A 26,672-nucleotide genomic window follows, 5' to 3' on the forward strand; every position below is an offset into this window, starting at 1 on the left:
TGCCTTTTAAGAGACAATTTTCAAAGCAAAGCTCCAGAAAAGAGAGGCCTCTTGCATCATGAGGACGAGGTAATAAGGCTATAAAAATGGAACTCAAATAAATGACACACAGAGCCTACATGGGCCCAATTTTCCAGGAAAAGCAGTGATCGCTACAGCATTCAGATGAGGCAGTCACACTTGTGCCTGAGCATAGCAAATAGCTTTCAGAAATCATTAGGCTGCAGAAAAGCCACTGAGTTTGCCAAATTAGCGGTGCCAGCTCTCACCTGCCCTTCTCTGTCATGCTCTCGTCTTTCTACTGACAAGAGGACACAGACAATCATACCCAATGTCTGCACCTGCTTCACCATCTTCAAAATACAGAGCATCCTGGAGTGAGCAGCACCGCACAGTCAGGACAGCCCCGGCTGCAGCCTTTTGTGTCTGCAGCCTGACCACCCCCTCTCCCAGGCCCTCTCAGCTTTCGCTGGCTCAGACCTGCTCTCAGATCTCACCTGCTGGAACTCTCTGCAGTGCTGGGCCTTGTTGACAAACCCCCTTTTTGAAACTCCTTCTTCCTCTGGCCCCTCACGGCTCTCACCAAACTCCCCCATACCCACCACTGCAATCCCTCTCACCTCCGTCTCTGGCCCCTCTTCCACCTCTGCACCTCTAAACATTGGTACCCCAAGCCTCTACAATATGATGTCTACCCACCTTTCTGGTTCTAGTGCCTGTTCTTCCCCTATACTGGAGGCAGGACAGCTTGGTGGTTAGAAGCAGATATTCTGGAGCCAGACCAACTGGGTCTGATCTTAGCTGTACAGCACTATGGTCTTGGACAGATAATAAATTGTTTAATGTCTATTTCTTCATCTGTAAAATGGAGACAATTGTAAAAGACCTCACTTGGGTCAGTGCAGGGATTAAATGAGCCAATATAGATAAAGGTCTTAGAACCATGCCTCGCACCTGATACACTCCATAATGTGCTAGCTCTGACCACTATTACATGAGCCCATTGTTTCAGCCAAACCCCAAACATACACCATGTCCTTCCACCTCCACTTCCTATACTCAGGCCTTTCACTTTTGCTGGGAATGTCTATCTCAGCCCATCCTTAAGGTGCTGACAAAAGCAAGCACTCTTTAACACCTTTCTATATTCCCTCACCCCAGTTGTCCAATGAGATGGAATACCTCCCTTCTCTAACAGGGTGGGGCTGACTTCTCCCAGGGCCCTCTTCTTAATCTCGCTTGAATAATCATTAATTTTAGACATGTCTTACCTTCCCACTCCCAGTTCATGAACTCCTCAGAAACAGTGGTGCATTGGGTTTTTTCTTCCCAAATTGTTATCCCCTGTAACCTTATACACTGTAAAGACTCAGTCAACATTTGCTGGAAAGCCTGGAGCCTGGGTCTACATAACAATCTACAGAGACTAAAACAACAACAGATCAGCAGAACAGGGGAAGCCTCCCCCATCACCCCAAAGCCAACACAGATTTCAGGTTAAAAAGAATACAGGGGGGACTTCCCTGGTGGCGCAGTGGTTAAGAATCCGCCTGCCAATGCAGGGGACACGGGTTCGAGCCCTGGTCCAGAAAGATCCCACATGCCGTGGAGCAACTAAGCCTGTGCGCCGCAACTACTGAGCCTGTGCTCTAGAGCCCACGAGCCACAACTACTGAAGCCCGCATTCCTAGAGCCTATGCTCCACAGCAAGAGAAGCCACCGCAATGAGAAGACTGCGCACTGCAACGAAGAGTAGCCCCAGCTCGCCGCAACTAGAGAAAGCCCACACGCAGCAACGAAGATCCAACGCAGCCAAAAAAAAAAAAAAAAAGAATACAGGGGACCAAGTCAGTCATATTTGTTTCTCAGTTTCATTCTAGTCATTTCCTAATGGCCAACAAAAAGCCAACCTTTTGGCAAGTTTGTAACCTGCTTCCACTTCTAAGAGTACTTCCCGACAGGCTCACTCTGTCTTAGGGGGACGTGTTTTCTTCCCTCAAAAATCCTATTTACTTTTTCTTGTTTTAGGCTACTTCTTTAAAACATCCTTAAGAAGAGATCATTGTTTATTTTATTTTGTTATTGTTTTAAATAAAGTGCCAAAGATATAGGGACACATAATTCCTCAATTTGAGCAGGTAGATTACTGCTTAAGAGAATGTACTGGACTCACCTCCACACTTAAGAACAAACAAGCCATGTATTCTTGTAAATACACAGCCTCTCACTTACATCTAATTTCACATTACTGTTAGCCTGCTTCTTCATTCACGGAAAACATGACAAAGACCTTACTAGCATTTAAAGTAAAATGTGAATATATCCTCATTCTTCTTGGAAAAAAAAAAATTCTGATTCTCCATCTAATCTTGGGCCATTGCCATTAGCTAGATAAATGCCAAACTAATGAAATGATTCTGTAATACACAAAGATGGCTTAATGCAGCATTAGCTGAAAGGGCAAAAATTAGAAGTAATCTAAATGCCCCATAACAAGCTCACGTCTTATTGAGGGCATTCCCTTGATAGTTATGCAGCCATCTTAAAGAAGCATGCTGAAAACGAGGGAGCCACGTGGAAAAAGGCAGAGGATATCATCTTAAGAGGAAAGGGGATGCAATGTGCAGGGATATGTGTTTGTGCCACTAAGGTTGCCCCAGCTGGGCAGATTAGGTTGCAGGTTTGAAGTAAGAAGCAAGGAAAATTAGGGGAAAGCTGAGAGAAAAATCTCAGTAAACGGGGCCAGAGGGGCTGGTGGTAGGAAAATGAGAAGCCTGGGCATGGGGCAGGGACCCTGCTTAGGAGTACAGACGGGAGATAGGAAAGGCACCCCAAAGCCAAGGTCACTTCAGGAATTCTATCCCAAAGCAGGCAAGGGGAATGGAGAAGAGAACCCTTCCGTGGCAGAATGAATCAATCCCTGGGTGAGAAAACAATTTTCAAACCCCTAAAATACTTAAAGTCAAGCCTTGGCCTTTCCCCAGTGTTGCCACCAGGCTCCCACCGGAGGTCTCAGCCCTTCCTAAGCCTCTGAGGCTAATCCCGCCCCAAGGCAGGAGGGATTTAAGGGGCTCTAGCCTAGAACACAGGGATTTAGCTTGTTTGCTGATAGCCCGGCAGATAAAGAAAGTGAGCCCCAGTGAGAACAAGTATCTTAGCCAAGGCCACACAGAGAGTTAGGGGCTGAGCTGACACTTGAATCTGAGTCTGCCAGTCTCTGGGTTTAAGGCTCTTCCGTAGAGCAACCTGATACAAGACTGATAGACGAGTCAGACTGGCACCCAGCTGCTGACAGACATGCAGTGGCTTATGAACAGGTGAACCAACCAGAGCAGGGCAGGAAGATCCCAGGGACCCCAGGACACCAACAGCTGCCCCTAAAGAGAAAAAGGCCCCTCTTGCACCCCAGTCCATGCCAAACCCCTGCCTCTAACCCCTCAGCCTCCCGCACTTTGTGGGTTCAGATGAAGCTCACTGCCCTTGTGGGCGTCAATGTTGGTCCCTAAAGGCACAACCTCCGGCACTGCTGTGCCACCTGTGGGTTCCACAAGACAACTCCATCTCTGGACAGGAGAAAAAGACTCCAGAGCTCCTCCCTACATCTCCCGTTCCCCCTGATTCCTACCCATACCCCTACCAGAATCCCCATTCTAGACACCTCCTGCCAATACAAGAGGCCAAACTTCCGGTCTGGCATGTAAGGTCCTCCCTCAAGGGGCCCACACCAGCTACCTAATCAGGCCTCCTAAGGCACTCTCCCCCACCTCCCCAGGTTGGCCAGGGGCTGCCCTCTCGTCCCTTATGCCACCTCCAGAAGCCATGCTCTCCTCCCCTACCCCAAAGCCTCTAAGCGCCAGCTCAAGCTTTCTTTCATTTTCCCAGGCCTCCTCCAAACACACTGGTGTTGCTCACACTGTCTCCACTGAATGACCCCGTTTGTGGCCTAAGTAGCCAAAGGGCCAGGCTCTCAAATATGGAACAAGCAGGTCACCCAGACACTGCCATCCAAGGGACTATGCACAGGAGGCCCCCTTTCCCCCCAGATCTGCTCTAAATACACCATTAGAGATTCCATCATTTAAGTGGTTGTCAAACTCTCCCTTGATCCCCCTTGGGATGGGGTGCAAACATTAGGCAGTGATTCTGGAGCCAGGACAGCTAGTGAGGGTCCTGATGGATTCGAGAGCATCCTGCCTACCACAGCTGCCTGCAGTGAGCACTTCCTGGGCTCCTACTACATGCCAACCAGTGGGCACAGGGCACAAAGACACAAATCCAAATGCACCGGTCGTTGCAGGAATTCAAATTCAAACAGAAAAGAGTGAGATAAGCCTCTCTAATGCAGCGTGATAAATGTCACCCAGAGAGAGACGGCACAGAGGGAAGAACAGCAAGGAAGAGAGGCAGCCAGGATTCAATTCAACAGAGAAGGGGCTGGGGAAGGGCTCAGAGAAAGCCGAATGGTCCCTGAGGGGTGATCAACAACAACAAGAAGCAGAAGAGCCGCCAGCATGTACTGGGTGCTGACTGTCTGCTGAGCACCGCACCAAGCACTTCGCTTGCTCTACTGCCACAACTCATTCAGTACAGACCCCTACTACCTGTCAGGCACTGTTTTAGGCACTCTGGATAGAGCAGTGAATGAAATAAACACGAGTTTCTGCCCTCAGAACTACTGAAAGAAGATAAGACAACAAATCAGATAAATAAGTAAAATGTATGATATCTTAGCAGGCAATAAGCACTAACAGGAAAAATAAAGCAAGAAAGGGAGACGGAATGTGGTGGTGGGTCAGTGGGCTGGGCGGTACAACTTTAAACTGGGTGACATTACAGAAAAGACCTGGAGAAGCTGCATGAACAAGTCATCGGATATCTGGGGGAAGAGCATTCGAGGCAGAGGGGCAGCCAGTGGAAAGAGCTTGGACAGGAAGCACGTCTGGAGTGTTTGAAGAACAGCAAGGATTCCAGGGTGGCTGGAGTGAAGCGAGAGAGGGGCAGGCAGGGTCAGTGCAGATAGCTGCACAAGCTGTGCACTGCACAGCTCAAGAGGGCACCGCTCACACGCACCACAGTGCACTATGCAGAACCCAGTCTGCTCAAATCCTCACCAGGCCCTGGGGTGGGAGATGAGGTCAGAGGAGTACTGGGAAGCCCTGTGGGCCAGGAGAAGGCTTTTCCTCTGAGTGAGACGGGAAGCCACTGTCAAGAGGGTTCTGAACTGGAGGCATGACCTGAGCCGACCACCCCACTGCACAGGATCACCGGGCAGAGAGCACAGAGTAAGGAGGCAAGGTTGGAAGCAGAAGACTGCTTCGGAGGCTACTGCAATCATCACACTCAACTCTGCATCGTATTATCCTCACAATCCCATGAGGATGGTTCAATGATCGCTCTTTCATAGATGAAGAGATTAGGCTCAAGAGAGATTAGGTAACTTGCCCAAGGTACTCAGCTAGGCAGTGGCAGATCGGCCAGGACTGGGAAGCAGGGGATGAGAACATTCCAGGTGGAATGAATAGCATCAGTCATGGAACAGGAGATTGGCAGGGCTTGCACACTTGGGGAAAATGGCAAGGGCAGTCAGCAAAGGCCTGTCTGTGCCCTGGCCACTCTCACACAGAAGTCTACTAGCAGTGTCCAAGCCAGCATTGCTCCCTTGGTCCAGAACCACCACCGCCTAACCCATCCCCTCCCCACGCTTGTCATCCCCACCTCAGTCCACAGGCAGCCAGAAGAGTCCTTAAAAAACATAGATCAGATATTATTTTCTTGCTCTCAACACTCCAGTGGCTTCCCTTCATGCCAGGTGAACAGTTGACCCTCAAGTGATGTTGAGTGAATGGATGACTCCCTCATCCCTGCAGGCTCATCCAGGCCATCTGTCTCCAAACAGGGGGAAGGGCCACCTCTTCCATCCCTCCTCAGCAGGTGTGGCCAGGACACCATATTAACCAGTCAAAATACACGAGGAGGGCTTCCCTGGTGGCACAGTGGTTGAGAGTCCGCCGCTGATGCAGGGGACACGGGTTCGTGCCCCGGTCCGGGAAGACCCCACATGCTGCGGAGCGGCTGGGCCCATGAGCCATGGCCGCTGAGCCTGCGCGTCCGGAGCCTGTGCTCCGCAACGGGAGAGGCCACAGCAGTGAGAGGCCTGCGTACCGCAAAAATAAAATAAAATAAAATAAAAAGATTAGAAAATACACGAGGAGAGAGGGCAGCATTCAGACAACCTTGGGGCAACTTCCGGATTAAACTTTTTAAAATAAAATTTCTTACTCCAGAGCAAACTGGACACACTTTACCACGTTGTGGCCAAGGAAAAGGAGGTCTGCAGACATGCTTGGGCTGGAAAGACTGTAACAGGTGCCTTGTCCCTCTGAGTTCCCAAAGCTCTGGACAGCACTCTCTGTGGGGATGATGTCTAAGAGCTGCATGAGCTGGACACAGTCATAGACACTAGGCAGCCAATGAAAGGCCTTCCTCACCGAGTCTGTGAATTTAAGGGGTGGAGCCAATGACTGTATTCTCTTCTGGAGGCTAAATACAGTGGACCAAAGTTATCTCAGAAACTAGGGAAAACTATGAAATTAAGGTTGAGACAAAACTTTACCAAATGTGAGCCAGTGACTATTTGGAACAAAAGGATTTATTTCCCAAGGATCACTACCACTTCCATGGTTTAAACCCAGGCCCTCTGAGGGTCAACTCCTTCTAAAGCCTTTGTTATAAGTAGAAGGAGATACATAAACATACACACATACACTTGCATGTATGTAGATATATTTTTACAGGAATGGTAACAACACCAAAAGAATGAAAATAGTAACAAGCTCTCCCCCACCCACCCACCCAAGAAAACCGAATTTAGTAACAGAGAGCCTCCCAAGCAGGCCCTGGTAGGAGTGTTAAATGATCACTGCATGAATGACTTGTTCTCTGGTTAAACGGCACAGTTTGTGGGTGGGAGAGGGGTTGGGGGAGCTCTGGAAGCCAAGTGAGTCCCCAGACCCCTTCAGGAGGCAGAAAACGTCAAGTCTTCCTGTACTGCATCAAACCGGTACAAGGCAAGCCTCAAAGGCTTTGCTCTTTGAGCAGGAAGATGGGAGGAGAAGGGTCAGAAAAGCAGTCATAATATCTATAGAGGAAGGGGGCTGAGTCTCCATGGGGGTGAGGGGCCTGTTTGTCCTGGTGTTCAGAAAGAAGAGATGCAAAGAGCAGGATGAATGGCTGAGTCCTAGTCTGACAGAGAAGTATAATATAAAAGAAGACTCAACAAGGAAGTTCAGGAAAATTACTTTTATTTGACCAACTCCAAGCTTTTCTGGGCAGCCAAAAGCCAAGCAGATAGTGAGGCAAAAAGATCCTGTGAGAGCTGGTCATCAAGAGTTTCAGAAAGGGTAACAGCTCAGTGAATTCTTCCAAATCCATGCAAAGGTCAGACTCAGGCACAAGCGAAAGGACTGGGGGTGGCTGGGTGATGGGGAAGCAGGGTGAAGTTAATGAAAACTAGTTGCCTGAAGGTAACAGCCCAATGTCCCACTGGAGGGACAATGAGAAGCTGGTCCTCATTAAAAGTTGGAAATTAGGGAGAGAATATAAGCTCATCTTTAGACAAAGCTGTGGCATGCACAAATAGACCCCTATGTCTAGATTTAGGGGTCTAAACTGGCTCATCACTGTTCAGGAAAGACAGACATGCACCTTGGGCAGTCCAGAGATGGGCAGGTGCAGGGACCAAGAGAGCCGGCCCCCGGCTCATGCCTTCAGCGTTTGCTTTCTCCACTTGTAGATCCCCGCCTGGCCCAGGCTGACTGAATGGGAGAAGGCAGCTCAGAGGTCTCCTTGATCTCACCCCTCTGCGTCAGAAAGTACCGAGGACATAGAAGGAGCCAGGCCTTGGAAGCATTCCAACTCTGGTCCTCCTGCTCCACTACAAATGGGCACATGTAACCACCTCTGGGGCCATTCTTACAATCTGTAATTATCTTTATCATTTATTTCTCTGTGAACTTCTTCTCTCTCCCACCAGAATGAAAGCTCCATGGGAGCAGAGGCCAGGTCGGCCTTGCTCATCGCTGTGCCCCCAGCCAGCATCTGTAACAGTGGCTGCCACATTGCAGGATCATAGCAAATGAATGCATAGCTCAGGGACTGCCTGGCTTCAAACACCAAGCAGTCACCTCGAAGAGCTGTGCCTGAGCCTGCCCTGCCAGGAGTGGGCTAAGTGCTGGATGGATGGCCCAGTGCCTCCCCCAAAGCTCTCAGCCAGCTCAGGGCCCCCACCCCTTCCCTGCAGCCCCGACCCCTCCTCCTCACCGCACCCCAGAAGCACTGCTCAGGCCACTCACCTGAGCCATGACAAGGAGTAAGGGGAAGCTGCTACAGGGAAAAGGACAACAATGTGTCCTCTTCAGTCTATAAAAGTGTTGGTGGGAAGAAGCCACAACCCAAACTACAAAGTCATGAACAGATGGAGGGGACATTAGCAATGGAAGGGTCCTGAGAGAACAAAGGACAGGGTCACTCAAGCCCAGGGAAATAGAGCCAGAGGTACCTGAGGGACACAGGAGTATAGGATAAAGGAAAAAAAGTCACGCAGAGAATGGGAAACCTGCAAAATTCATTTCCTTAAGTGACTGTAATAAAGGCTAGTCAAATTCCAGGAGGAGCATTACTCAGGACATCTTTCCTAACACATTATAAACATTTAGCTTTCTATGTCAATTTCCAAAAGGAAAACATCCTCTATATAACAAGTTCCTAAATGCCTCAGTCAGAAAATAATTTGGATAGGTCTGAGTTAACATGATGGTTTAAAACCCAGGCCAGGTTGCCAAAAATAAAGATTCTTGATTTGGCTAGAGAGTATTAATTTGTGGGACTAATTTTTAACTGGCTTTTTATGACTATAAAAGTAATACATGCTCATTGTTGAAAAATAGGAAACCGCAGAGAAGAAGATGAGAATGAAAATCACCTCTAATTCCACAAGATGAGAACCACTGATAACACTGGTGCATTTCCCTCCTTCTATGAATGAAATTTTAACAGAGGTGAGTGTACACCAGGAATATAATTTCAGTTCCTGCCCTCTTCCAGTAAAGATCACTTAAAAGCACTCCATTGGCTTCCAAGAAAGAAGTTCACCCTGAGTGAATAAACAAATTAAATAACAAAATGAATAAAAGAAACCCTTCATGAAGTTAAAAAAATAAAAAAGGAAAAGTGATTATTCCACTGAACCCCATTTCCTTAGCAAAAGAAAAAAAAATCACTACAGCTGATACAAAAATGGCCCATAAGATAGAAGGATTAAACTCATCTTTGTATTCTTTTACCTATATCATATTTTCAAGAAGTATATTTTGAACAAGCCACACATTTTTCAAATCAACAGAAGAAATTTATAACTGTATCTTATTGTTTCAAACCAAAAAATCAAGTCTTAATGGTCTTGAGAAAGTTTTATCTTCCAATTTGCAGGTGAACCAAACCATTTAAAGATGATCAGTTCACATTCACAGACCATGACATCCAAACGAAAGTCTTATCTCCAAGTTTTGTTGTATTCTGTGACCTAAACTGTGGAGTAAGCAAATAGCCTTGCCAAGGACATATGTGTCATGTGCTACCTGGCTGGGAGCTGCCCTGCTGTCTGCCTGCATCCTGGTGGGGTACGTGGTTTTACATGTAGGCCCAAGGCCTTGGCCAGCAGAGAGGAGAAGAACCTTTCCACCTAGCAGAGAAGACTATCCAGGATCAAGAGCTCCTTAGCACAAGACTTTTTTTTTTCACCTCTCATAATAGTTCACACTTCATTCAACAAATGTGTCCATGTCAGGCACTGGTCTGGGTGCTCTGGACACAAAGGTGAACGACACTGAATAACACAGATGCTGTGCCCACTTCCACAGAGCTGCAGTTTGCAGAGCACTTCCCCATCCATTATCCTCACACTAAGCCTGGGAGACAGAAAGGTCATCGCCATTGTTCCCATATTCTAGATAATAAGGCAAACGTTAATTGGAGTATTTTACCCCAGGTTATGACATGGAAGAGCTAGACTCAAATCTAGGTTTTCTGACTCTTCATCCAGTGCCCAGTTTCTGAGCAATGAGTTGCACTGACTTCTAGATGGCTGCATGTGTCCTGGGTTCTGGAAGCCTTCTAAGATTCTGACCCTGGACTCAGGCATCTTTCCAGCTTTCCTGGCAAGAGTTTCAGATCCTATTTACTCCCTTCTACAGTGTAGCACACTGCTAGCCTCCCCCAGTGTTCAGTCTCCTTTCCACCTTGAAAAACAGATTTTGCTGGACTCATGGCCTCCCAACTGAAGATATTTCCCAGCTTCCTTTGCAGCTAAATGTAGCCATAGGACTAAGTTCTGGCCAATGGGATAAAAGAATGTGCTACTTCCAGGTCTTGCCCTTAAAATGACTGCATGTATTACTCCCTGATCCTTTCCCCTGGGAGACAGTAAAAACTGAAGCTTCCACCTTCAACCACCAAGTGGAAGCCACGTGTTGAAGATAGAAGGCCTGGACCCTTATCTACTCTAAATTGGTACATGAGAAAGAAATCAGCAGCTTCCACCCAATTTCAGCCAATGTGTCTGTGGAGCTCCCTAATACAGGAATTTGCTCTGTGTCCCATCTAATACAAGAAGCTTGAGTGAGACCAGTTCTACATTCTCTTAGCAAAGCCCCCTGTCGCCAATTAAATACCTTAAAGGGGATGTTCAAAACTGTATAAGAAAGTATTCCATTCAGGTTTATTTCAAGGAAAACTTTTCAAAAATGAAATTAACAGGATCTCCAAGATGATTTATGTTCAGGTCACGGGAAAATTGAGAGGGCCCAGAAAAGCAAACCAGCCTCCTATAGTAACAGGAGGGGAGAGAGCTCTAAGTGATAACACCACCAGTTCTCTCTCCTACAGCAGTTTACTCCATTCCTAGAAAAGGCACCAAGAGCTGAAATCATGTGAATCAACGCTCATTTCTCCATGGAAACAATGTGATAATAAGAGCTTGTGTTCCCAACCAAGAACTCGATGGTCAACTTTTTAAAGAAATTACATAAACTCCACGTTTTATCATCTATTAAAGCCTTGGGACTTTTAAAGCTAGAAGGGCTGCTGGTCCCATAATATACCAAAGAAGATCTTTGTGTGTTCTGTACCATCGAAAGTAGGTGCAAATCAATTAAACCTAACACTATAACCAATCACATGACCTTTCATTTATTTTGATTCAGTAACAGTATAGTTTGTAGCACTTCACTTCAATAATTCCTGCTGACCTCTGAATATAGTAAATCAGAACACTTAAGAACATCTTCAACAGAGTAAGCAAAGAGGAACTTGGGAAGAAAGTAGAAGTTGTCAGAAAAGTGGTGTTTAAGCCTGACTCTGCCACTGACTAGCTTTGGGACCCTGGACAGTAGTTTATATTCTCTAGGTATTTCTAGCCTGCAAAATGAGTCTTTATAACTCCTCTCCTCATAAGGCTGTGGTGAAGACTAGACAAGACAATACATGTAAAAACTACTTTGTAAATCACACATGAAAGATGGATGGCATTGTTATCATGACCATGACATCGGGAAAGGCTTTTGTGAGATTTTGACGGCACCAACGTGAAAATGGAGCAGAATACCAATTACCCAGCCACTTTTTGAAAAACTGACCCAGAGCAATTCTTTCATAGTCCTCTCTTTCCCTCTCTAAAATCCCCCCATAGGCACTAACTGGCAAGAGTTAGTCAATCTGCTGCATTCATCCTTGGCATCCATTTGCTCACAGCCACAGGGAAGCCTGCAAGAGCTGCTAGATGTCAGCCATGGCCGTGAAGGAGGGACAGACATGGCCACTATCAACCAAAAATGCCTTCCAAAGACCCACTGTGCTGTCAGAAACCTCAAAACCAGATTCAGAAAGCATTTTAGGGTCCCAGGAAAAGGGAGGAAGAAGAATGCATCAGGTAACAGTGCAGGCTCTGGAGTGAGACTGTCCTGGGTTTGAATCATGGCTTTTCCACTCACTGTGTACCATCAAAGGCACTGGGTGTCAGTCTCCCTAACTAGAAAATGGGACTGACAGTGCCCACCCCACAGGGCTATTGTGAGTATTAAATGGGAAAAGTCATGTGAGCACTTAGCATAGTTCTCAGCAGATGGTAAATACTCAAAGGTTAAGTACTTCTATAATTATCATTATGAATAATAAGTACATCATGCAATGCTAACAATAATTAAGATGTGGCAAATCTCTAGTCCTTCATGTCAAGACTTTGCTACAAGCTTTATAACCAATTATTACCTGGACAGCATGCTGGCTCACCCACTAATTCCCTAATCAAGGTTCTTCTGGACTTCTTCCTATTGCCCCAGAATAGGTGAAACGTCTAAGAATGCCCAACTGGCCAGCTGGCTAGATCCTGACACTTGTTTTTCTGGTTCATAGCTGTCCATCACTATCCTGAGAGGTGTGCAGAGAGGAGAAGAGATTAACTAGAATGTCTGTGTCTAACTTTTCTATCTATGCTGAGGCTGCCCCCCATCTCTCAGGATGAAATATATCATCATCTTTAAAACACGGCCCTACACCAGCAAAGTGAGGCTAGTCAGCACCCATTTGGTGGACAGCGCCATATCCCTAAACACACCCTGGAGGCAGGGGAACTACTTCTGTGCCCTCCAGGCTCTCCCTGAAAGGCTAGTACACCTTCACTATTAACACCACAGCTGCTACTCCCTACAACCAGGGAGCAACTTTACCGCTTCCAAAACCCCTATTCTTTCCTGATCTCACTCCAGCATCAAAACCACACTGTAAGGGGCTGTACAAGAATTGTTACACCTGTTCCACAGATAAGGAATCAGCCACAGTTTGAGACATTAAGTTATTTTGCTTAAACTATCTGGTGTGTAAGTAGCAGAGACAGTCTAGAATGCAGGTTATCCGGTTCCCAATCAGGGAACCTTTCTGGAAAATATGGGTATTTGTTTTTAAACATTTGACTTCCACAATGGTGCTTTGCTTCTCAAGAATTCATTAACCAAGGTATCTCGGTCACAGTACAGTGCAGATTCGCATACTTAAAAGCCACTCACACAAGCAGATGTTCCCCACACTCTAGAATTCTAAAGGGCAACTGAAAACAGCCATGCTGATGAACATAATTGACAATTCCCAGTTCTGGCTCTGCTCAGATGAATCTCTGTCTGGATTCAGCTAGTAGCCTCATACCAGGTCTCTGCTGCAGTTAGCCCCTCTGCTCCAATCCAGCTGGAACATTCACACTGGACCAATGCTTTAGGGAGAAGCATTTCACATCACTAAAATCATAATCATAATAAAACAAGTTCAGTGGTTTTTTTTACCACTCTCCACCTCACTAGGTAAACTTTGACTTGCCACTTAACCTTGCTGAGTTTCTTCTTCTACAAAATTAAGGAGTGGACTAAATAGAGCCTTGTCCACTTCCAGCTCATGACTCTAAAACCCCCAGCCAAGCCCAAATCCTGCATCTGGAGGACAGTGGGAGACAGAGGATTCCACTGGTCAAGAGTCTCCATGGCTTGGTTTTTACACCTGGACCCACTGCTTCTTAGCTATGTGACCTTAGGCAGGTTACTGGATAACTCTGTGCTTCAATTTCCTCATTTCTAAAATGATGCTAATAATTGTACCTACTTCATGGGGGTCTGTAGGCATTAAATCAGATAATATCTGTGAAGTGCTAAGGACATTATAAGAACTCTCTATATATTAGCCATTATTATCGTCTGAAATGAAGAACCCTCCATTCTAGGCAAGGCTGTGTCCCTGAATACAAGCTGGTCATTCTTACCTCTGTGATTTTAATTATGATGTGTTCCCACCCACCTGCTCCCTGGAAATACCTGTGCTACCCTTTTCTGTGAATCAAAATTCTACACATCCTTAAAAGTCTCGATTAAATCTGATCACTTCCACGAAGCCTCCTCCCTCACATGGCAACTCACAAAGAACTCTCTAGTCTCTGAATTCCTGTAGCAATTATAGATCGTTCTAGACCACTTTATTGGCATTATATTGTGGCATTGGTTTATCTATCTGCAGATAAAACTGCAGGCTCCTTGGCCACAACAACTATTTCTCTTCTTCCTCTGGGTCTCCATGGTGCCTGGTATATTGCCCTTCAGATATTTGTTGACTGAATAAACAAATGTATAGTACTACACCCAAAGAAATATGCAGTAGGTTTTCTTTTAGTTGATGTGGCTCAGCTATTGATTTGCTGTACTTTGGAGCCAATTAAAGATAACATAAAGATGAACATCAGCAGGGCAGGGACATCCGTGGCCAGCTAAGTCCTGATCATCAATAAAAGATACTGATATCTGGCCAACCTGAAGAATAAGAAAAACACAGATGGCAAAAGGAAACAGTATCCTAAAGTCCAAAGTGCATTGCAAGACCAAGCACATGAGCCTATATACTATTAGGGTGGGAAAGCTGAGGTTTTCCCAAGCTGAACTCACTCACTCAGCAACAATTTATTGAGTGACTACTCTGTGCAACTGTCTTAGTTGCTGGGGATACAGCAGAGAAAAAAACAGACAAAATTCCTGCCAGTATTCCAGGATCTAAGGAGGAACGCTGGGTATAATGCCACCCTCTAGCTCCCAAGTGAAATCCACAGAGCAATAACTTCTTGCACCAACTCCTCTTGTTATGCCTTCAAGTAATGGAAAAAGAAAAAAATGAAACATACTATTCACAAGTAACCAAACAGAGGTAGAGCTCAAAGTGCACTGTCACTCCCAATGAGGCTTCCCTCATTCTAGAATCTACTGGGGAAGTTCACCACGTAGCACTCTGCACCCTAAGACAGCTGAACTCTAAGCCTCTAACACCCTAAGTCCCAGCTGAGCTCTGAGACTAGCATTGCTTAAATATCAAACTCTCAAATAGCAAATGTGGCTCTTGAGGCCAAAAACAACTCAGAGGTGGGAGAGGAGGAAGGGAGGTGTGGTAGGTAAAGGATCGGGCAGTTTTCACCACTGCAAAACCTGAAGCTCTTCTCCTTTGGAGCAGGAACCTCTTCTAATCTAAAGCCTCAAAAAAAAAATTTTTTTTTCCTCCAGCAGGATACTGAAAATAGCTTTGCATTTAACATTTAAAATTGTTTTTGATCCCACACTCCTTCAGCTCTGCTCTCTCCTGCAAACTCGTTCCATTCCCTAAGGGCACTTATAAGTATATTTCAAAAGCAACAAACCAGAGTCACCATTTTTATCCCTAAGAGTTAAAGAGAAAAAATGATTTACATAATTACATGGAAGATAAGTTGATGAAGAACACGGGAATCTTATCTGGACCAAAAGTTCTAGGACAAAATTTCTTTCAACTAGTCAAGAGAGATAGCAGATTAAAATCAAGGTTCATATTGAAGGCATAACTGTTGGGTGCCACACATGGGAACTTCTCGAGTTCCTCACTGTTTGTGTGCCACCTACTTCTTCAAAAAGAAAGTGGAGGTAGCTACTGGAGTGCAGGTTTGAACAATGAAATACATGCATGTTTTCCCATGACATTAAAACAGGATTTTATAGGCAAGAAGGACCTGGGAAATCAAAGTTCAATGAGTGCAACTTACTCAAAGTTACTCAGCAAGTCAGTGGCTGGGCAAAGACTGGAGCCCGGGCCTCTCCCAGCTCCCAGTACACAGTTTTCCCCACTCTCCACACCACTGTCTCATTTATAACACATGAAATGAAATCTTAAAGGCACAAAGGCAAAAATCCCTTTTATAAACCTTTTTGTCAGACTAGAAAAATAGTAGAAGTGACTTAGGTAAATGGGTCCCATTAACGCTAGTAGTAAATGACCTTTAATGCTATATAGATGGGAGTCGAGCTTCAGAAGGCTTAATTAATGCTGATAATGCTTTAGTACTAAATAGTATGGTTTCAGCTAGAGTCAGCACTAAATGCCTTTTGTGGGCTTGCCTGGGAACCAAACCACCATTTAGTTCATTTTTTTCTATAGAAAAATTTATCCCAAGTTTCCATCAACTGCCTTACAAATGAACTTTTGAAACAAAATCTGTTTTTAAGATGGATGTGCATATAAAACAGAATTCTGAAGTCTGAAGCTCTGCACTAGACATAATTAAAACAGTAATAGTTAGTGATACATGCTAAGAGTATATTTATGAGAAAACCCTTCAAACCCTTAATCTGTTTATGTGCAATATAATGTTTTATTAAAGCCTTCTGAGCAGGATACGGTAAACTGCTATTTATACAATGTATAACCAAGGGCAAATGCTCCAATTTTGAGTGCAAGTATTTACAGGGCTGTTAGCACTGGGCTAAGGGTTACAGGGAGGATAAAACATCTATACTCCAGGAACTAAAAATCCAGTTACACTGGCCTTTATTTTACTTCAAAAACAATCAAACTACTTCCAATCTCAGGACCTCTGCACTGGTTGTTCCCTCTTGCTAAGATGCTTTCCCCACATCTTCCTGCAGCTGAGCTCAAATGTCACCTCTTCACCGAGGACCCAGCTAAAGCAACCTCCTTCATCATCACTACTGTTTTACTCTATGTGGGTGCTTACCTAGCATCTATCACTACCAGGAGTTAACATGCTTAACTGTTTACGGTCTGTCTCCTTCCCCTGGGACTCTGTTTTGTTCACTGCTGTACCTTCAGTGCCTGGAACACTGCTATGCACACGGCAGGCATCCAATAAACTTCACTGAATGAGTAAACGAGTAGAACTGGAGGGTGGGAAGTGAGGACAAGATAATTATTCATGAGACAATTAAAAAACGAGAGAACTGACCATCCTAACTGGAATCGATATGATCAATATGCTAATTATGAAGTACCAATGCTTCTGAATGAAGGGCTGGCAATCAAAAGTTAAAAAAAGTGAGAGAGAGAGAGCGCAAAGGGGACAAATGTCATCAGAGGAGGTTTCACAAAGAAGGGAGATTCCAGGCAGGCTGGGGCAAAGAAGAGAGGCCTCTCAGGTCAAGGGAGAGAGCCGAGGGAAGACAGACAGCGGGAGAGAGGGGGGCATGGGGTGGCCTGGGCAGGGACTAGCAGAACTGAACCCCAGGCACTGGGCTCAGTCTGCAAATGGAGGTAGAGGCAGGGAGCAGGGCTGGGGAACAGGGGGAACAGGGCAGACTCTGGAAAGCCTGGAAGGCTGGATACAGGAGTGTCAGCCACAGGCCACTGGCAGCAGGGCTGTTCTTGGAAGGCAAAGTTGGCCACATCACGTGGGAGGAACTGAAGGAAGTACAAGGCAGAGCAGAAAACTGGTTAAAATATGACGTTGATGGTCTAAGCATGAGGGGGGCAAAAAGATCCTCTTCCCTCTGCTTAGACATGAGAGAGATATAAGTGAGCAGGAGACATCCCCCCTCTTCCCCATGCCCCCCCAAAAAGGACAACTTCCAGAGTATTTCACAGTAGCATTCTATGGCGGATTCGGGTCAACTTCCCAAACATTCTATACCTGGAGCATTCAAGAAGGTGAACAGAGATTCAAAACAATAACTCTGAGGGCAGGGCATGTCTTTCCATGCCTTTCAAATCTGAGATTAATTACCTTCAGTATAGCCTGTGTTTATTATCTTTTTATTCTTTGAAAAAAAAAAGTGGTATCTAATTTCACCGTGCAGTATACATCTGAACATTATATAACACATTTTTATGTAACAGGTTCTTGACATAAAACAATGTTTCCCTTACTATCTAAATGTATTTGGGGAACAACTAGCATTAAAAAATATATATATACATACACATTAAGGCTGTGGACATCTGTCTTTGGGGTAAGAAGCTGGAGAGAGGAGGAAGAAGGTGAGAGACTTTACAAAAGGTCTCCTCCCCGTGACTCTCTCCGCAGATGGCCCGGCGGGGGCAGTGGGTGAGGAGTTCTGTTAGGAGGTTCATCTCACACAAGCTGCCTGGGAAGGGGTTGGCTGAGCCACATGAGGCTTACGTCAGACCAACGCTGCAGAAAGGCAGGAGGAAGCAAGAGATACAGAAATGTACAACAGGATGTGAGACGCAAGCTCACAAGCCCCTGTAACTCACACTTGGGTAATATCCAGACGTGCACCCCTTGTGTCCCACCGCAGAGGACTTCAGTCCTGCTTAAAAGGAGGTATACACCATGTCTGTCAGCAATAAGACTGGTCACCAATCACCTCGGGCCTGCCTGGCTCCTGGCCTGGTGCCGGGTACTTCAGACACGGGATCAAATCCAGTGGTTCCTCCCAGCAGGCATCTACCGCAGTGGTTAGACAGCAGACTCTGGAAGTGTCCGTCCCTCCCCCGTCCCCCTGCACCAATCTGGCTCCACCCCATACCAGCTGGGCAGTTCACAAAACCACCTCACTTGTAAAATAAGGATAATCATGGTACCTACCTCATAGGGCTGTTATGAGGATTAAACAAGTTAATAAACATAAGGTGACTAACATATCTGCTGGCACTTAGAGAATGTTCAATAAATGTTAGCTGCCGTTACCATCATTATTATTATTTCTATTTTACAAATGAGGTAAAATCAGACTCAAAGAAGCTAACTAATTTGCCCAGGTCACACATTTCAAACAGTAGCTGAAAGCAGAAGTGCTTGTAAATGTTTTACTCAGCATATGTACAAAATCTAATGGGTAGAGGATTAACCAGAATATTAAATTAGACAGACCATCCATCCCCTTCTTTAACCAGGCTGGATAAACATGAGTTTATCCTATTTAAAAGGACAGCATGTACTAACGTAAAAATAATTTCCCATCATGTGCCAGCACTCAACGTTCTCCTGAAGCAAAGATGACTAAAGCTTACCCAATCTCATCTCCCTGACTTTAGGTCCCCAACTCAATCCCTCCCTCCATGCAGACCTAACTACTCACGGCCACGGCCACTCATGCCCCTGTTGCATCCCTCGTCTCATGCTCCCACCTCTCCACAGGTATATCCCCTTCCCTCCATGTGCTTAGTCCCTGAGGGCCTACCCCACCCCATCTCCTCCTCCTCAAGATCACTAACTGGGGTCGGACAAGCATATTCTGAAGGCTCCCTATATGCCTGTGATTGGGGAAACCAAGATGAACTCCCCCCAAAGTGTGTGGCTTGGAACCAGCAGGTAAGATATTCCCAGAGACAGCCCAATACGATATGGGATGCAGCAGTACCTAAAATAATTAGAGCTAGATCAAGGGCTGGGGACACTGCTGCCCAGTGTGGGGAGGAAGGAAAACAAAATGAAGAAATAGCTCCAGGAGGACCAAGCATTTGAACTGGGTCTCAAAGAAGAGCAGGATTTGGATAAGAGAAGGTTGAGGCATAGAACGGGCCAAGGGCTGGTCCAGGGAGCGGAGAGCTCTTCAGCCTGACTGGACAGTCCTGTGCACACAGCCAGACGGGCTGCGTATTGGAGAGGCAAGAAGGAGCAGCAAGACTGATAGCTAACATCCATGAATGTTTACTATGTTCCATGAAGAGCTTCACGTATTTTTAATTCTTTAACTCATTGAATCGACACTGCAACACTCTGAGGTAAGGACTAAAGTGATTCCAGTCTTACTGATGAGAACACCAAGACAGAGAGAGCAAAGCAACTTGACCACAAGTCATAAACCTAGTAAGGAACGGTTAGGATATAAAATCTGGCTCCAAAGTCTGTGCTTTTAACCACCCAACCAAAGTCTCTCTCAGGACAGCCTGATGGTGAAGGGGTACAGCTGTCATGAGAATGAAATGAGACCATGCTTGCAAGCAGTTTGCAACCTGTAACTCCAAGGCCACGGATGCTGGCAATAGGCTGCCGTGAATGTCTACAATGGACCTGCTAGCAGCTGAAGCAGGAGAGACACATCAGGACCAGAAAGGGGACCTGACCCAACTGGGATAGTGTAAAGAGCAGAGGCTCCAAAAGACACTTACTTTTAGGGTGTGCAGGAAGAAAACCAAGAAAGCAATGTGACCTAAAGGCTGAGGGAGGAGGGGATTTCAAAAAGGAGGGAAAGACAGGTGGGTATAAGCTGCAAAAGGGCCAAGAACAACAATTTAGGACTAAGAATGAGGCCCTGGAATTCAAGACTTAAAGTTTCTGGAGATATTTGAGACAAAGTATGAAGAAGGATAGTAGAGAGGGAGCAGGAGCTAAGAATGGAGCAGGTGAGAGAGTGGAGGGGATGACCGTTCACAGCCCTGGGAGAGGCTGCCAGGCAGGGAGGGGAGAGAGAGACATGGGGACCCAGGGGCACCAAGTGCAGACACATGACAGCTGCCCACTGCACAGCGGCCCACAGCAGGCCTGTTTCTTCCCCTCCCATCCTTCCCTCCTCAGTCAAGACAAGGGCTTTTCTGGGGTTGGTAAGGAGGCTGAGGGCAAACAGCACGAAGGCTATTCCAGTGACAGGACCGACAGGACCATGGCAGCACTGAGGGAGTGTCAGCAGACACTGAGGGAGGGCTTCCTGTGTGCCAGGCAGTTTACCCGCATCATCTCCCCTGATCTTCACAGGGACTGTAGGAGACAGGCTCCTTCATTACACCACAGAGGAGGGGCCTGCAGTCCGAGGAGTCTAGCACTTGTCCAAGGACACACCACCCAACCCAAGTCCCAGGTCCTGCTACCAGAGACCAGGCTCTGGCCCAAATTGAGGGTCTAAGAAAAGGGAACAGGGGAGAAATTCACCTGCTTTTTCCAAACTGGGAGGAAAAGAGGAGAGATGGGGGAAAGGGACAAGACATTCTGAGCCAGAAGGAAGAGATGCGGAGGAAGCTTAAGTCAGAGCAGGTCTTGTTTAGAGAGAGAAGGAGGAGAAAAGCCAGGGTGGGTGTCTGGGGTAAGTCTGGGTATTATGATGAAGTGGCAATGAGAGAAAAGACTGTGGAGAAGGGTGACATACCTGTATTTGCAGGCTCCTAACTAAACCTCGAGGTCTAAAAAGGAAGTAAAAAATTACTTCCCTGCAACTGCTACCAGGATGTTAACAAAAATCACTACCTATGACTGTAACATCATATGGGGCAGAAACTGTTTCTTTAATATTTGACTTTCTCCAACCACCATGAGTTGACAGACTCATAAATAGAAGAAAGCCCATAGAAGGAAGGCAACCCTTATACCAAAGAGAGATACAGAATATTTAGTTTTTACACATGCTTATGCATTTTGTTAACAAGTCTTTCTACAGTGCCTGTCCATTGTTTAATATATAAATTGCGTAGAGATCGTTGGTATGGAGCGATAAACCTGAAAGTAGGGCCACTTCCTTTTCCTCTCTGTGGTAGGCAAACCTCTTCTGCAAATAGCAAATTCCTGAGTAGTCATCATTTTATAAATCATTTGAAATGGATTCTTTGAAACACCATCTGTTGATCTGTTTAACTTTCCCAAGAAAATAGGACTTTAGCTCAGATATTCTGGAGGCTCCAGAAGGTAAATACCAACCTGAATTCAGCTGTATTAAATATTTAGAGATGCACAGAACTTTAGAGCAGACGGAACCTCTGAGATCACCTAGTTCAACTGCCTTACTTTCCATCTGAGGCAAGTAGAACTCAGAAAGGTTCAGGGACTTGCCCCAAGTAGCACAGCCATGAAAGCCCAAGTCTGGGCTAGAACCAGGAGATTCTAACTCTCAGGCTAGTGCTCTTCCTTCCACCACACCTGCTCCTTTCTCTCTCCCTCTTTCTAAACTCTAGGGGTTGGAATAAGGTATAAACTGAACTATAGTTTTAACTATCATTATTCACTGGCTACATCTACAATCAAAACCAAAAATGCCCCTACAGATCCAGCTTTAGATGATACAGGCACTTTCAAATCCTGCCCAGGAAATTTTAAAGCCTTCTAAATATGTGCAACAAAGTGTTTTAAAGACTTATTAGTAAAGTGAACTCAGTAACAGAGCATGGAGTGAAAGATTCAATTTTGTGTTAAAAAATATTTTAGAGTTTCATTGATATGGAAATCAAATTTAACAGCAGTGATTTTTTTTTCTTTTTTAAATCTTGCAAGCACGGAGAGCATGAGATTATTCAAAACTGCTCAGGAGCAGCAATGATTATTTTAAGCTCATGATTCAACCAGTACATTAATTAAAAACTCCACCAACCCAAAGTGACAGATCCTGATATCAATGGGACAAGAAGAATTAAAATAATAGTTGTCATATAAAAATAGATTAAAGGAAGGAACAGCAGCAGATGTCAGAAGGACAAATGACAAGCAAGCATTGTGTGAAACTAGATGCAGCTAATGGGCAGCTTTTATGGATTTTTTAAAAAACGAAGATCCTGAAAATACACGTACAGTCAAGAAATGCTTCTTCGAATCTAATTTCTGGAGGCTGAGTGATAAAACTTGGCTAATAATTCCTTGCCAAGGAGTAGCTATGTAAGCAGGGAAAGGAGACAGCAAGCGCAAAAGTGCCAAAACAACACTAGGTGACTCGGAAGTTGGCCGAGGCAGGGGAGGGAAAAGAGGATGGGAAAGGTAAGGTGAGGGGGGACAGCCTGGTACCCCACCGGCCCGCACAAACTTGACAACAGACGCCCATGTCCAGTGCAGCTTTTCCTTCCCCCGCGCCTGCCCTCGGTTCCGCAGCCGGTTCCCACGACCCCTCGGGGTGACTGACTCGAGCCCCACAAGGTCGGCATTAATTTCTATTCTTCCACTTATTCCTCTGAGCAAACAAGAGCTCTCTTGGCTGTCAACGTCCGGCAATAGTGAGCGGAAAGCTTTTTATTTGACATCTGTCAAACCCCGTGCTAAACCCAGCCTCGCTGCGGTCTCCAGGACTCCAGGGCGGGCGGCGGGCCCACACCTGGGCGCCGGACGACATCCCCGTGCCGTGGAGCACCTGCTCGCAGACCCAAGGGGGATCCTCCCCGGGCTGCCCAGGACCCAGATGGCGCAGGCCGGACGAAAGTTCGCAGGCTGGGGTCGGCCGCACCTCCGGCGGGGAATACCCGGGTGCAGCGGCAGCACCCGCGACAGGGCCGAAGGGACAACGGGGGGCTCGGACTCCCCAAGCCCGGCGGAGACGCCCTCCCCGCCCCCACCCAGCCCCGCAGGCTCCCGAAAGGGAAGTGGAGGAGGCGGAGGAAGGGCAGAAGCAGCATCTCTCGCCCAACGCCCTTGGGGTGCAGCCGTCAAGGATGGTCGCCTCGGGGGTCCCCGAACCTTCCGGGGATACATCCTAGGACTCTCCCTCAGCCGGGTCACTGCTCCCAAAGGGTGCAGCTGTCCCTTTAAGAGGCAGCTGGCTGCTCCTACCTCCTCTCCCCGCCACCCCCCGGGTCAGGTAGCGATGCCGGCTGAGGGGAGGTGGGTATTACCGCGGACTCTTTCCCGGTCCCTTTAAGGGCGCCTGCGGCACCTCTGCCCGCTCTACCCCGCAGCGCCAACCCCCGCGAGTGAGGATGGGGGCGGACGGGCGCGGCGCCTTTAAGGAGCGCAGCCTCCCCGCGGCCCGGGTGGGGGCAGGGAGCGGGCACGGGCCCTTTAAGGCCGGCAGCGGGCACGTCGGTCAGGGCTCCCCGGCGGCCGGGCTGCGCCCCGGGCGGCGGCTGAGGCGCCGCGCCTGCCAGGGTGCTAACGGCCCCGACGGGGTGCCCGCGGCCGCGCCGCTGGCCGCGGCCAGCCCGACACTCACCGTGGCTCGCCGGGAGCGCCCGCGCCCGCGCCCCCACTCGGATCCCGCGGCGGCGGCGGCGGTGAGTCCGGCGCGGGTAAACAGGCACCTCCGTCCCTGACCTACTTTCTGCCTTCCCTAAATGTCGCACCACTAACCTACTTTCCGACCAATCCGCTCCCCGCCGGCCCAGGCCCGGCCCCCCGCCCACCAATCGCTGTGCCCAACCCCCCTTCCCCGCCCACCAATGGAGGAGTCGCGGAGCCCGGATACCTGCCTCTTCCCGCCAGCCAATCCTAGCGCCCGAAGGGAGCCGGTCTAGGCGGCCGCCCCCGGCCAATCCGCGCGCGGTTCGGCGGCCTGTTGGCCAGTTGTGTGGCAGCTAGAGAGGCCGCTGACCAATGGCGAGGCGGTGGGGGCCGGGTTACCTGGTACTTTCCCGCCACCAATCGCTTGGCGCACAGAAGCGCACGCCCCAAGGAGAGGACCAATCCGCGCGCTTTCCCTGGATTTCCTCGCCCCTGTCCTCTCTCTTTCCCCTCAGGTCTCCCGCTAGCCTCGGCCACTGCGGGTGCAGACGCCGCACTCCTTGAAGTCGCCTGGGATGTCCCTCTTCTCTAGGTCCCTGACTTGCTTCTGGCTCAGGGCTCTCACTCCTCCTCGCCCCTTTTCACTCGGGGCATCCTGACGAAAGCAACATTCCCTCACTCCCCTTCCTCCAACTCCATCTAGGAGACCAATTTTAGGAACACTGAGTGCCAGACCCTTCCCAAAACATCTTGGTTTGCCAAAGTCCACACGAGAGAAAAAATACTTAGTATTTCCAGAAGGCTTTTCCATCCAAGTGTTCTTACGTTCTTTTCATTCGTCCTGACCTCCAAGCATCCCACTGGAGCTGTCATTCTTGTTCAAAAGCGGAAACTCAAGCCTGGAGCGATTCCATTCAGTGGCTGCACCTATTGTGTGGCAGACAACTTCCCGGTGGCTCTAGTCTTTACCGTAGAAAAGCTGTCCAGAGAGTGAGACGGAAGGAAACAAACAGTTACAGAAAATAAACATTTCATAACAAGATACAACTTTAGTACTGAGAGGACGGAGAATCTGTCTTATTTTTGCATCTCAAGCATTTAACAGAGGGCCTTTAGCTCAAAGAACTCCCAACCCTTTTAGATGTTAAACTCCTTGAATACAGGGACCTTATCATTTTTGTTATACTCGCCCCTCCCCTTTAGTACCTAAGGAGGGGGGGAAGGAATGGAAGTGTGGGGAGGGTGCATGTTTGTTTACTGGATATGTGAACAAACATATCTAAATCACTCAATCCTGTGACCCAGACTAGCCCCTATGACTCTAGAATTCCAGCCTTGTTCCTTGAACACAGATGCTGCATTTTAAACATTGTAAAACTGTAGCCCATCCCCAGCTCACTGCCAAGAACATAGTGGTTGCCCAGTATGTGCTTGGGGCCTGAATGTTGACGGTTTTCAAGGTTAACCAACTTCATTGGTAGCTTACTACTTTTCCTAAGTTTACATGCAGGTAGAATCTGACTGCTGTTTACTCTTTCTCTGCCCTGATTTCATGAGGAGACCACACTATGTAAATGGGATTTTAACAATGTACTTGACAAGATGTTGTGGACAAGATGAAGAAATATAAGCCTGGATTCTAATATAACTAACTGGACGAATAACTGTTAAGTCACTATTACCTAAAGATGCTGATTAATGAATCCTTGCTGACCTGAAGGGTGGAGGTAATAAATATTTGTGCAGATATTTGTGCAGCATCAGGGAAAGCTAAGTGCTTTCCCTGCATCTTCCCCCTTAATCCACACAATCCCATTTTACAGATGAGGAAACTGAAATTCAAAGTTTAACCAGCTGACTCAAAGCCACAAGTCAAACCAGGTTCCATCAACTTCAAAACCTTCAAACCACACCAGTTACCATCAGGATGGCAGAAGGCTCTCTCCATGGCCCAGACTTCAGGACTTTTATTACAGTGCTCTGAATGAAAACCCAGAGGATCTGCACCGAATATCCAGATAACACAAGGCCAGGAGGGAAAGAGACACCATTACGTAACATAAGCCAAATGAAATGTTAGGGCAATGGGCTGACTCTAACAGGGATAAATGTTGGGAGTCCCGGCCTGGACAATCAACTGCTGAAAGGAAGCTGGGGGCAGAGGTATCTTAGCAGATGCATGTAAGAATAAGACTAAAGGGTCTTAGGTGACTCACTCTGAGTCCTCAGTGAAGTGTGGCTGCCAAAATAATGCTGATTTAGGCTGCATCAATAGAAGTCTAACATGTAAAGCATGGTGGGGTTACAATGCTGCCCAGTGTTTGTCATTATGCACGTGGACTACTGACTCCAATCAAGGCTTGGCAAAGAAAAACTATGCACAGAAAAGGGACCAGGATGTAACAAGGCTGGGAACTATGTCTTACTAGGAAATATTAAAGGAAGCAGAGGGTTTCGCCCCAGGGGTACAAGGTAACTGTCTTCATAAATTTGAAGAGCTGTCAAATGGAGGAGAAATTAGACTTATTTTTCAGGGCCCCACAGGGTGGAAGGGGGACCTGTGGGTAGAAATTCTAGAATGACTCAATATGAAGAATTTTCTAAAAACTGGAGCTTCTTCTGCCTTGATAAGTTGAGTTTCTTGTCACAGAACTTGTCCAAATAAGAACTGGATGACCACATGGTGGGAATGGGGTTGGAATACTTATCTTTCAGGACTCTTCCCCCCTGAGATGATGTGGTTCTACTTTCATACCTTGGTTTTCCTCTTTTAAAGTTTATCACTCTGCCGTTTCCTACCCCCAGTGGCCAAGCTACTGTTCGTTCTCACATGCACCTGCTCTTCCATATGTAATTATGTTTTCCCTTGTTTCTCTTTGTTGGAGATCCCAAACACCTCCATCTTTCTCAGGTACCTGCTTCCCTTTTATTTGTACCTTCTAGAATACCAAATTTCCAATTCTCTGGCCAC

General features: G+C 47.0%; 1 protein-coding gene across 17 annotated transcripts in view; it reads right to left on the minus strand.

The window, feature by feature from the left end:
• BMAL1 (basic helix-loop-helix ARNT like 1) overlaps positions 1 to 23,893 on the minus strand; it is a 105,626-nt gene extending 81,733 nt beyond the window's left edge. For 4 of the 17 annotated variants that reach the window (XM_067038205.1, XM_067038197.1, XM_067038192.1 and 1 more), the window contains exon 1: positions 23,694 to 23,827. The gene's annotated coding sequence lies outside the window, so the exon portion shown is untranslated. Of the gene's footprint in view, positions 1 to 23,693 lie in introns of all 17 variants that reach the window. The other 13 variants (XM_067038207.1, XM_067038209.1, XM_067038198.1 and 10 more) reach the window with 12 other exon arrangements.
• Between the last annotated feature and the right edge of the window lie 2,779 nt (positions 23,894 to 26,672).

This window comes from Kogia breviceps, chromosome 7 (genome assembly GCF_026419965.1).
Source record: "Kogia breviceps isolate mKogBre1 chromosome 7, mKogBre1 haplotype 1, whole genome shotgun sequence".
NCBI lineage: Eukaryota > Metazoa > Chordata > Mammalia > Artiodactyla > Physeteridae > Kogia > Kogia breviceps.